The sequence below is a fragment of the Phocoena sinus genome, chromosome 5 (assembly GCF_008692025.1).
Source record: "Phocoena sinus isolate mPhoSin1 chromosome 5, mPhoSin1.pri, whole genome shotgun sequence".
NCBI lineage: Eukaryota > Metazoa > Chordata > Mammalia > Artiodactyla > Phocoenidae > Phocoena > Phocoena sinus.
Window position 1 is genome coordinate 27,126,120 of NC_045767.1, and position 13,667 is coordinate 27,139,786.

The 13,667-nt window shown below is 37.4% G+C and overlaps 1 protein-coding gene across 12 annotated transcripts in view; it reads left to right on the forward strand.

Moving 5' to 3' along the window:
- The window catches only part of CAMK2D (calcium/calmodulin dependent protein kinase II delta), a 468,012-nt gene that overhangs the window by 433,638 nt on the left and 20,707 nt on the right, over positions 1 to 13,667 (forward strand). The window lies entirely within an intron of this gene.

A 13,667-nucleotide genomic window follows, 5' to 3' on the forward strand; every position in this document is an offset into this window, starting at 1 on the left:
TCTGCATTTGTCAGCCTTTTAAACCTAGATTTTCATGCACTTTTCTAATATATTCTTGATTTCCATTCAGTTCATTTGTCCAGGTTCCCTTAGCTCCATATATGAGTCATTGCCAGCATTTCTATCAACATCTTCTCAGTGCCTCTGCACATACATACTAAACACACATTTGCAGTCAGTTTTCTTCTTTTTGGTCTCTGGGCTGTTTTTTTTTTAACATCTTTATTGGAGTATAATTGCTTTACAATGGTGTGTTAGTTTCTGCTTTATAACAAATTGAATCAGCTATACATATACATATATCCCCATATCCCCTCCCTCTTGTGTCTCCCTCCCACCCTCCCTATCCCACCCCTCTAGGTGGTCACAAAGCACCGAGCTGATCTCCCTATGCTATGAGGCTGCTTCCCACTAGCTATCTATTTTACATTTGGTAGTGTTTATAAGTCCATGCCCCTCTCTCACTCAGGGCTGTTTTAGAAGTGTTAATTTTGCTGCAATTGTTTATGCAGTTTTGTATTCTTATTTTTTTAATTTAGTATACGTAACTACAATTCCTACAGGCCACTTGTCTAGAAGCCATTCCAGAAAAAGAATGGTAAAAACAGGGATATTTAAAACAGAAGTATTAAAGGAAAAGAAGTATAAAACAAATTCAGAGAAATGATCCATCAGATAATTAAACATTATCTGGAAAGATTATTACCTAATAGTATCCCCATAGGCTTTAATTCTGTAGGTAGCATTGGTAAGATATAATTTTGAAAAATTGTATTCACGTTATAGAATAAAGAACCTGGAAATTCTCAGGTCAAGGAGACATATAAGCTATTTAAGAAATGAAAATGGGGCTTCCCCGGTGGCACAGTGGTTGGGAGTCCGGCTGCCGATGCAGGGGACACGGGTTCGTGCCCCGGTCCGGGAGGATCCCACATGCCGCGGAGCGGCTGGGCCCGTGAGCCGTGGCTGCTGGGCCTGCGCGTCTGGAGCCTGTGCTCCGCGGCGGTGAAAGGCCCGCGTACCGTAAAAAAAAGAAATAAAAATGACTGTAGACCACAAGTTGCTAGTCACCTCTGCTGACTTCTTCCTCTTTGGTCGTACAGAACAGCTGACACTTAAATTGTAGTCTCTATTTAGATTACTAGCACACTGATCTAACTTTGCTAGAATTAGTCAGTCATTATTTACAGTGGAAAGGTGGATAGCTGTGTTGAGGATTTTATTTAGTAGCTCTATTTTTTTTAATTTATTTTATTTTTGGCTGTGTTGTGTCTTCGTTGCTGTATGTGGGCTTTTCTCTAGTTGCGGCGAGCAGGGGCTACTCTTTGTTGTGATGTGCAGGCTTCTCATTGCGGTGACTTCTCCTGTTGTGGAGCATGGGCTCTAGGCGTGAAGGCTTCAGTAGTTGTGGCACGTGGGCTCAGTAGTTGTGGCTCATGGGCCCTGGAGCGCAGGCTCAGTAGTTGTGGTGCATGGGCCCAGCTGCTCCGTGGCATGTGGGATCTTCCCGGACCAGGGCTTGAATCCGTGTCCCCTGCATTGGCAGGCGGATTCCCAACCACTGCGCCACCAGGGAAGCCCTAGTAGGTCTATTCATCTCCCTTTGCCTCTGAGCTAAAATTTGAACTGAAGTAATTTTATGAATCACTGATGCCAGTCCTATTAGATAAAGAGATTTTTTTTAACCAAATAAGCAGATGTGCCATTTAGCTTTCCCAGTGATTCAGAAAGCATCATCTTTACAAGTATTTTGGACTCATTAGCTCTTTCACCCAAACAAAATGTTTATATGACTTTTTACATTCTTCTCCTGAACGGGGATCGAAAAGAAGAAATAACCTGTGCATTATTCACTGGTGAGACTGAATCTTTAAATAACTGAATAAAATTAGGAGAATACTAACACCTCACTGTACGCAAGTCATCCTCTGAGGAATATGTTTATTCTTGGGTGATTACAAGCAGGGTTTTAATAAGTGGTCTCTCTCACCTGAACTGGACTCTTCACTATACATATTGGCTTAGGATGATTGCTGTTAATCTGTGTAAATGTCAATCTATAAACAGAGTCCCTGACAGTCTCACCTTATAGCTTATATTTATTTGGTGAAATGAAATTATATCAGTACTTCTCAGAAAACAGCTCTTCTCTTGAAATCACAACGATATGGGTTTCATCTCACCGCTGGGATTTCCCAAATTGAGACAGTATTTGTCTCTGTATTTATGCTGAGTCTACACACACCAAATGTTAGAGAAATTAAGCGTAATATTGAGATCAAAAGAAATATCCAGTTGATAAGTGAGCCCAAAGTGCCTTGGTTCCTTTCCTTAAACTCAATGAATAAATTTTTCAAGTGTCTGCTTTATTTTCCTAGGGTGGATGTGGCCACAGAATCTTACATATATTAGGCCTCATTTGTGTTCTTTTTAAGACCCATACGGTCTTTTGGTGGTTAACCTTTTTAATATTGAATGATATCAGAAAACTTTAAGACTTAGAAGATCCTTTGAAAGATCACCCAGGCCATCATTCTTACTGTAAGACAGGTGGTACATAAAACTGTCATAAATGTGTTTGATATATTTATTATGGTGGTGATAGGCTTGTGTGGGGATCTCTCCATTTATTAGTGCACTGTCTTTCAGAAAGACCCTCATATATTTATACATTTGAATGACTGTACTCTTTTCTCTTTTACCTCAGAGTTTGCCATAGCTCTGAATAGCCTGGTAGGGAATGCGTTTTTTGTCCAGCTCTGTTAGAACCCAAAGTTACACATATATCCAACATCTAGGAACTCACAAAGACCAATCAATTATATCCCCTGACCAAAACCATACCCTCACTACAAAACTATATCTTATCCATGTCTTTTCTTCGACACACACACTTTCCAACTCTATCCTTTCTATATATAGCCTCGTTATCAGGGTGAAACACCACAACTTTTTTTTTTTTTTTTTTTTTTTATGCGTTACGCGGGCCTCTCACTGTTGTGGCCTCTCCCGTTGCGGAGGACAGGCTCCGGACGCGCAGGCTCAGCGGCCATGGCTCACGGGCCCAGCCGCTCCGCGGCATGTGGGATCCTCCCAGACCGGGGCACGAACCCGTGTTCCCTGCATCGGCAGGCGGACTCTCAACCACTGCGCCACCAGGGAAGCCCACCACAACTTTTAACATACTCTTAAAGGCATATTCCCATAGTGCACTCCTCCGTGCAGCCACACGCGCCATTCCTTCCTGCTGGGCGCCCCCACCCACCCAACACCAGCACCTCGACGGGCATCGTTTCGTGGTGGTGTACGCATCCCTTGAACACCATATCGCATGCTTCCCCTGCCAGTGTGGCGCACGTTCCGTCCCATCCCTGAGGACCAACGTGGCAGGGACAGGTCTACCTCCCCTCCACTGTAAAGAGACATGGGGAGGGGGAATTAAAACATCATGGTGACCTGACTGGAGGAAGAAACGAGGTGAACCAACAACAGGGTACCCTTTTCTGGCCTCTTCTGGAGGAAAAAGGTAGAAAGACTAGCAGCTGTCAGAGGAGGAAGAAAGCCGAAGTTGTAGTAGATTAATGGTCCTTTCCATTCAGTGGAACCTAGAGCACCTAGAGAGCGGGGATTTGGGGAAGACCCATTTTCCTTGAACTCTTCAAATTAGTTTCCGTTCAGAATGGCCTTTGGCTTTCAAGAGGCCCGGGTCCTGGTCACTCTTGCTTTGTATCTAAACTATCTCAGCTTCTTCATTTATTCAGGGAATGTTTACTAAATGTCTACTGTTTGCCTGAGCTCCACGTCTTCTCTTTGTGAACTAGTTTTATTCAAGAGCTTTCAACACCTCAGGCAAAACATTCTTCCGTGTGCTTTATATGAATCTTTTGTGCTATCATTTAAGCCATTTCTCACATTTAATTCAATAAATATCAGGAAAACTTACTGAAAAAGTCAGACCCAAGGTAAGTGTATTTCATATCTAAACGTCCTTTTATTTTCTTTTTCTTAAAAACCTTCAGCATTGAGTTATAACCACAACATTTTTCTGCCCCAACTCACAGTCACCCTAAGGGACTTTGTGTTGTTTCACAACTCTTCTTTGTAAAAAGCTTCTGGTCCTGTGTTTTCTTTCTCCAAGGCAACGTATTGACTTCCAAGTATTGACCTTGTGAGCAGCTTCCTAATTTTGTGCTGTACTCAACACAAATATTATCTGTAACGCTACATCAATAAATTCAGTGTAACGGAGAGATACTAATAGTTTAAGAACAAATAAGCATCTTAATGAAGCATAGTTATTACCATAGAAGCACTGTGATAATTATACACTTATACACTTAAAAAAATTATACACTTAAAAAAAAGTGTATTATACACTTAAAAATTATACACTTAAAAAATTATACACTTAAAAAAAGTGTATTATACACTTAAAAATTATACACTTAAAAAATTATACACTTAAAAAAAAGTTTTTCTATTAGAATTTATGGTGTTTTCAAAATATGATTTTTTTTTTTGGTCCAAAGTTAATGAAATAATCATTCCATTTTGAATATATGTCTAGTAATTCATTAATTCCAGATGTTGTCAAACAGCTGGCATTAGTGGCCTTTCGTGACTAGATGGCAGTGATGGCAGTGCTGCTCTGAGGGGGTGTGGGTGTACCTAAAGTGGTCCTTTTGACGCTGTGTACATGTGAAGACTGTCCTTTGGTTTGTGGCTACAGCAACGGTTTGCAGGGCCTGCTGCCGTGTGCCACAATGTCTCTCCACCTCCTAGCCTGCCCAGCACCATTGCTTAGAGTCAGCTACTTCTTCCTGATGCGTGTGCATCATTTTGGTCCATCTACTGCTTTTTCACAGGATGCCAGAGCTGTGCAGCCCCTGTCGATGTTGGGCTCCTGTGTGCCCTTAAGTGATCTCTGTCACTCATCCTGCTTCTGGCATCTCACTTCAGCTCAGCATTCAGCAGCTGCTTGGATCTCTTGCTGCATTTCATCTTTCTTACAGCTCTAGGCCGGTGGAGCTCTGTACCGCAAGCAGAAATGTATTGCAGAAGTGTGAGACTGGCTGTATGTGGGGACTTCGTGCTCGTTTATACTCTTTTTCCTTTTGCTGACACGTAGGTGATGGTAACGTGCGTAGAATGTTTGCATAAGGCCCAGTTTAAGGACACAGGTATTGACAGCCTTATCTCTTGACTGGGGGCAGGTATATGATGACACCTGGATGTCATGGTCTCAGCTAATCTACAGAATCACTTGATTAGTGAGCTTTTTGTGATCTGGACACAGGTCACAGTAGTGGACAGTAGTGTCTTTTGTAAATCTGGACAGTAGTGGACAGTGTGATGACTTAAATACTCAAATTCTACTGTTTAGTGCAAATCATCGTTTCTGTGTAGGCTTCCCTGGAGCAGAGGACCACTTGATGCCAGTCCCCTTCCCACCTTAAGCAGTCTGTAACTCAGCACTTGCCTTGCATGCATTTCTTACTTCAAGGGAATCTGCAAATTAAGAAACTCCTGGATATTTTATTTAAGGACTTTTGATGATTATGTCATTCCATTAGATTGAAAGTGTCCTAGAAGACCTGTAGGGCAGTGTACAGTAACTTCTTTTAGGTTTCTAATCCAAACTTTGATTTTTAAAAAGGTTTATTTAGAAAATCTTGTCTGCATGTGTGTGTCTACCTGTTGATCTTTTAACATTTAGATCAAGATCCATAACTTATAGGACTGATGCAGAATTCATTTCATTCTACCACCGATGTAAAATTACTTCATTTTCTCTTTTTTTTTCCACATTCCTTTATTTTACCCTCCGCACTCACTCTGTTTTTCTCTTTACTCTTTGCCTTCTGTGAGATTTGAATCTTAAATTTGTCAGTGATAGCCTCAGGCTTGTTTAGCCCTGCTGACCAATTACGAGGTCAAGAACTCTTACCAACCCCAGGTTAAAACAAAGTCTGAAATCAAAACAAAACAAATGAAAGCAACCAACAAAAACATGAGTGAAGGCGCTTTATAGAAGAGACTATCTAGAAGTAAAGGGTTTTTATTTATTTGCATTTGGAATGGTATTTTCATTATTCAATTTAGTGCAACAAATGTTCTGTGGGCACCTGCAGTGTAAGGTGCTCTACGGAGGCGATAGCCACGCTTCTTGCCCTCATGAGTAAGTCTAGAAAAGATAAAGATGATTCTGCATGATAGTGTACCTTCTTTGTTTCTGGCTTGTATCCAGATAATTCTAAAACAAGAATAATATATTCATTGAAAAACAAACATAAGGACATAGCTACAGATAGTCATGTGAGCAAATACAGAAAGTTTCAGATGCATGTAACACATGTAATTCCTAACAAAGAGACCTCTATTTGGAAAATTCAGATTCAATTAGTTTTTTTCAAAAGATCATTGAACACCTACTATGTACCAGATATGATAGACTAGGCTGAGGCCAAAAAACCCTTGCTCAAGGAGTTCTCAGTCTGTAGTACATTCTCTAATGAAATTATATCTGCTGGTCCATTTCCCCAGCGAATGGCTTTTTGCATTAAAATTTTATTCTATGTTAAAGAAAGTTTCTTCCAAGGTACATGAATGTTTATCCTTAACACTTAGTGAATTAGGTAGTCTATTTTTTCTTTGTTTCTTTTGATATGTAATAGTGTAGCATTTTTCCCTTGGTCAGTGCTGTTAAGCAAAATGTGCCCGTCCATCATATGAAAAGTAGCATCATATTTGGTACAAAAAGACAGATTTAGTTATAGGTATTGCTTTTTTTTTTGTCTCCTCAGTTTTCCATATATACCCAGTCTACCAGCAAATCCTACGGGTTCTCCCCTCAAAGTACACTCAATTTTTTTAATTGACTACTGGTCACTAACTCCATTTCCGTCACCCTGGTCCACAAAAGCATCATTTGCCTACATTATTGACATGACTTCTTAGCCAGTCTACCTGCTCTGGTATTACCTGTTTATGGTCTATTCACGACACAGTAGTCAGAGTAATGCTTTTAAAATATATCAGATTATGTCTTGTTTCCATTGGCCGCCAATGTGGATTATAAGGCCCTCAGTGATCAGGACCTCCTCCAGCTATACCTCCCTTTACTGTCTGACACTTCATCGGCTATTAGATGTCTCAGAAACACTGTCCTGATATGTATCAAGCTGGTTGCTGCCTCGGGGCCTTTACAGTTGCCATTCCCTGCCTAATATGTCCTGATACAGATTCCATGTGCTTGCTGCCTCTTCTCTTTTTTAGTCTCTGATCAAATGTTACCCTCTCAGATCTTCCTTGATGACCCTGTTTTAAATTGTTTCCCTCCAAATCCAGTGCTCCCATTCTCCTTCTCTGCTTTCCTTTTCTCCTAGTATTTATCGTTATCTGGAATATGTGTTTTACTTATTTGCTTACAGTCTCTCTCCCCCTACTAGGATATAAATTCCTTCAGGGCAGAGATTTTTGACTGGTTTGTCCACATTTATATCCACAGTATCTAGACCAGTGTTTGGCAAGAGTAGGAATAATAAGTATTTAATTGATGGAGGAAGGAAATAAGATAGAAATCAACCATGCCATGTCCTAGTAGTCACTAAAAAGACTAGAATTCTCTAAAAGTTATGATCACATCTCAACTTTTTATCTCCATAGGTTTTTGTCCACATGTTCCCTGCCCCACCCCATAATTGAGAAACTAAAAACATAGAAAATGAAAATTTCAAAAGTAAGTCACAGGATCCTCTTTCCTGTGTGGATGGAGGATGTGTTTTGGTGTCAAAGATAGTAGGTTTGAATTACAGCCCAGCCTTTTATGAGCTAAGCAATCCAGCTGCCCATGTAAACCTCTCTGAGTCATATTGTGTACAGTGGAGATAATGATGTCTCAATACTTAACCATTTTTTACCTTCAGAAGTAAAAATTTTGTATGGTTCAAACCTAACAATAATAACAATAACAAAACGTAGTCATGTTAACTAGAGATAATATTTGTTAAATGCCTGGCCCATGATAGTCAGCAAAATTAATTACATTAATTCTGGCCATTCTTTCCTATGAGTACATGATATAAGCACAGAGGTTCACTAGTAAAAGAGTCCGTAAATCTAAAGGGACCTGTGATTTTTATTGTAGCATCAGTGTTTCTATTTTCTAAGCCATTTATTTTGATAAGTGGGTAAACATCTGTAAACATTAAGACCCACAATCTTAACCCACAATCCAGCCAATCTACTTACATAAGCAAACAAAGAAGCTGCCCAAGTACAGAAAATAAATTCATATTTGGTTTAAAACAAAAGCCAATATTTTTAAAAAGCTTTTATTAAGGTAACAGTATTATTTTAATTTGTCATGAATTTTAAACAATTAGATTATTTTAATTCACTGTTTTTTTGCTTCCATGATATCATGTAGTAGGCACTTAATAAGTTAATAAATTAATTATGAGGTTTTTGCATTAAGTTAATTTTGTTTGAACTCTTAAAATTTTTGAGTTTAGAGACATATTTTGTTTTTAATTAAACATAACATTTTAAGTAATGACTCAGTCTTTCCTCATTTAAACTGATCCTTTTATCCCTGGATGTTTTCACGTGTTTTCAAAAATTGGCTTATTTTGAGTGTGTCTTGATTATCCCTGATGAGAATAAAAGAGAAGTATGTAGACTGATTGTTTTTGACAAAAGTAAAATACATATTTTAAGAGGAGTGTATCTATGCCAAATTCTCAAGCAAACTATCTCAAAAGCCATAACATAAAATGTCCTTCTTGGAGACTGTGATTAGCCAGTTCAGTGTTTCCTCAGAGGGAAACTAACCATCTTGACAGAAGTTAACAGCTTAAGTGTGAAAGACCTATTATTTGTTTGTTTTTGAAGTAATTCATTACAGGATTATTGGTTTCTTCATTAACGTCACTACATGTGGTTATTTACACTCTGTCTATCCAGCACAACACAGATGGCAAATGTTAAGGAGAGAATTTGGGATTTTAGGGAAAGTTTGAGTAATAGACAAAAACCCATCATCACTATGTGTTTTCAGATTTTAAAAGAAAGAAAATAAAGAAATTGTGCTCCAGAATGTCATTTGTTTTCAATTTGAGCTAGAGAATGTTTTCAATTGGGGAACATAACTTGCTGTGGTGGTGTCTATTTTGAGTACAGAGTATTTTTACTCTCTACTTAACTAGTTTATTGAGAATTATAGTATTCTAATTAAAAAAATTGTATACTATTACATTGTATAGAGTTACGGTGAGCAAAAATGTAAAGATACTGCTGAAGAAGAGAGAATTACCTCTGAAAAGCTTAACAGTCTCTAATGACAGAAAAGACAGCTTATTTAAAGAGACACCAGTGATTTTTTTAGAGGTACTGTGACCAGTGTAGAAATGGTATGAGCATATGAGATTGTGTTTTTAAATCTCTCTTCAGGAAATAGAAGTTCTTCATTTATAACCTTTATAAGTTAAAAAAAAAAAAAAATTAGACTAAGATGGAACTTACTAACGCTATTTAAATATATGAACAGTTAATAAAAATGAAGTGTGGTGCTTGCTTGTTTGTTATGGAGGATAAAACAAACAAAATGTTTGTTTGGGATGAATGTGTAAGCGCCTGTGTCTGAGTTGGTAAGGTCCTTTTAGTCTGTACTAGAATTTTCTAACATGAGCAGTGTTGTGAATTATTGAAGAATTTCCTCTTCAGTGGTTTGTGATGTGTTGTATAATCTGCCTATGCAAGTGCTAAAGATAACCCTTATAGGCGTTCTAAGTGGTCTGTCCCCCTGGAACTTCAAGTTTCTAAGTGTGGACTGTTAATTACTCATCAGATAACCTGAATGGTGTCTTTGATGAATGTTCATCTTTTATATTCAACAAATAATGGAAAAAAGTATTTCATACTCACAAATATGTATCTACTATGTTACATTTTATGATAATTTACATTTATAATATATCCTAGAATAAATGAAAGCAACAGTAATATGTTGTTAGTTCTGAAATACATAGTTCATAAATGTAATTCTTTCTATACTCACATTGATTAAAACAAGAATAACTTTACTGGCCTTGTAAAATTTGGCCAAGATATTCCAACAAGTACTTGTCAACAGGAAAAAATACTACACAATCTAAAAGTTGAGAGTTATGTTTTGTTCGAGGACTTTACTGAGGACTATAGCCTGGGAGGCGGCAGCCTCTCAGATAGCTCTGAGGAGGCGTCCCAAAGAGGTAAGGGAAGAGCCAGGGTATGTAGAAGTTTTTGCTGGAAAAAAAAAAAATTAGTGGAACATCAAAAGATTACTGCTAATCTCACACACACACACACACACACACACACACGAAAACAGACATCCCAAGTTAGTGAATTTAGTGCTTTGTATGTATGGGAAGATGCAAGAGTCTGGGCTCATTGAAATTATTCCTTTGATATGCATCTTAACTATCTAGGGCCAGTATCCTCGTTTTTTTCCATCCTGAATTCCCCTCAGGGTGCACCGTCAGGGGTGGCTGCAGTGGCTGATGGCTTGATGGCAACATTCTTGTACGTTACTGAAATGGTAGGCAACCTTTTTGGTCCACATACTTTTAAATCAGTTTTCTAAGCTGAATTTAGATCAGAATATCCCAGAGCTAAAGCGGTTATATAGTGCCAGTGTGAGGTATATCACTTTAATAAAAAGCATTAGCCGTGAAAACTCACTGAAGAATTTTTGGTCTGATAAGATATTTTCACCCTCCCAAATTAAGTTTTGAAAAATGCAGTAACTAATCACAGAAATGACTCTTGGTCCTAGGAGTCTTGTCACTGTTCTCTGTCAAATGCATGGGGACATGAGAAGAGTTACAGGAATTCACATCATTTTGTGAATATGTGTGTGTGTGTGTGTGTGTGTGTGTGTGTGTGTGTGTGTGTGTGGTGAAAATAGGAGGTTATTTTCCTCCAAACCTTAAGTATGTCTTGCAAGTTGTGATAACCCATTATAAATTTATCCAGACTGACTACTGCTCTGCCTTTTCAATCCATGGTCTGACATCTCAGAAGGCTATAATAATCATCAGATCATCAAAGTCAGGCATATAAGCACATATATTACATCGAGCCCTGACCTTGGATCTACAATGCTGTAGACAAATGCATTATACAGTTGACTTATCAAGAGAGTCTATTAATTTCCCATAATTTTCCAAATTAAAAGCATTCCTTAACTATAGATACGTTATTTGTTCCATTAACTTTTTTCACTAGTTCCCTAATTTACTATTGATTGTAGATGCTCTAGTTATTTTGAACAATGTGTGGTGTGACTGGGTTCTATGACATATTTTGTGAATTGGCCTCTCTTTTTTCCACTTCACTAAACCTGATCTGCTCTTGCAGTTTCCATTCAATGATTCTGGAAGCATGGATTGGATAATGATAGACTTTGCAATGAAAGTTGCTGAAGATGAGAATTAGCTAGAAAGCATGGAATTACAATGAGAGCAGCTGCTGCTGCATATTCTTGAACAGTAGTAAGATCTGCTGTTTTATCTTGTCAGTCTCATCAAGGGAAATTGGTCAGAATGAGATGAGTATTACTTAACACTTAGAAAGAAGTGAAATGATGTTCTTACAATTAAAATATCTGTATGATCTGTACAGTGGTGGGTGAGGGAACTGCTTAGTGTCAACCTCATTGAAGCAAACACTGGTGTGAGAAATACTGAAATGCGTTTAGGAACTTGTGTGAACCTGGAAACAAGGGGAAAAGACCTTTAAAAAATATATGGGACTTAATAAATGTAGTCACAGAATAACATTTTTTTATACTCTAACTGTAGTCAGCCTGGTGCTTTCTCAAAAGAATCCAAAGACATCACACTTCAATTAATTTTGGTGTATCTTTCTGTTCGTTTTTTATTTTTGCTTTTTGCAAAATGAACAAAGATATATGACGGTTCTCTACCATGGCGGATAGCCTTCTAGGTTCCTGCATTCTTGGTCCAAGGGAGCATTCATGAATCTACCAGTTAAATTATTCAGGAAAGTAGAGTTATAAATAAACTTATCTAAGCATACAGTGAATTCTGTTTTTCATTGAAGTCAAATTTTATACTTTTTTAAAGGAATAGGTTACTTAACAGAAACTAAATTAATTATAAGCTGAGCAACAGCAGTAGAAATCATTGAAAAAAATAAAAGCCTACACTCACGGCTGCACAAGATTTTAACTCTTCTCAATATTTTATACTGCCTGTCCATACTGAAGGACAGAGCATGAACAGGTTGGCATTTACTTTTGACCTGAAAGATACATGCCCTGTTTTGGCTAATAACATGTAAAATTGATTGGAGGGGTTAGTTGGAATCATTAAATTTCCAAGATTTGGGGAAAGCTGGATTTCATTCACGACAAAACAAGCCCCCCAAAAACAAGGCAAAAAATAACTTTCCAAATATTTAAAAATCCTAAGTCTCATTCTCTCTTTTCTTAGTCTGATTTTTCTTTTGAGACAGTAGTTTTAACCATCACCTTGGTTCTGCAGTGGAAGAAAGAGATACCTCTTGAGAATGCTTAGTATTTCTCTTATCATGCAAATATATACACCTGATGCCCGGAGACTACAATTTTAATCTTAAATCTAAGCAGTTGATATGATTCTTTGAACCAGTTTCTTAAATCTTTCTTTTTTCCATGTCGTCAACTCTTAACTGGAAGTGGAACCACACCTATCTAATTCATAAAACATCTTAATACTTAGAATACTCAATGGTATTCATAATGTTGTCCTATCTCTAGCTTCTGCAAGTCAGCTGCAGGTGGCAGAAAAGTTACCCAATTACTTTAATGTGGATGGACTGAATTCTTTTATATCAGCAAATGTTCTGTATAACTATATATAGCTTCTTTAGACCCTGAAACTTTTATGTAATCCATTTTTAATGAAAATCTTTATAAATACTTTACACATCCTTTAATCTTTAAAAAAAATAGTAAATATTTTTTTTCATCTTCAGATTCAGACTCATCTTAGGAATGACACAGCCATATTTTGTAACCCAATGATATCTTCACAAACCTTTTTAAAAAATCTAAACCTATTTTCACTTACACTAAATGATCCCAATGCCAGACTTTTCTGTTCTTAAATATTTGTTAATCATTTACTGTCAGACCATAGCAATTTAACAGGACTAAGACTAGTAGTACTTCTTTCCCAATTAACAATTTATGCCTTGAAATTCAGAGTAGTTAGGTTTTTATAGAGCAAAGTACAAAGATGATTTGAATAATTAATCTTTTAAATCTTGAGGGCCTCTAGCAATTAAAAGGCTGAATATTGGTGTTATTGAACAAGTGAATTATGGATAAGTGAGCTTTACAATAATTTCTTGAAAAGCAGGCTTGACTAGAAGCTTGGTAATTTCCAGGTGTTATATTTGGATAAAATATTATATAATAGAGTATTAAACCAATCAACTCCAGAATCTTCGATGACTTTGATTTTGAAAGCCAAAATAATGGAAATTACTCTCCTAAATATTCACTAATATATCAAACTAGTGAAATAAAAATAGTCACTAAGAAACAAGCTGTTAATTGCACAGGAAACTCCAAACATAGATGAGTTGATAGGCACCTTTTTCTATAAAACTACCCAGAA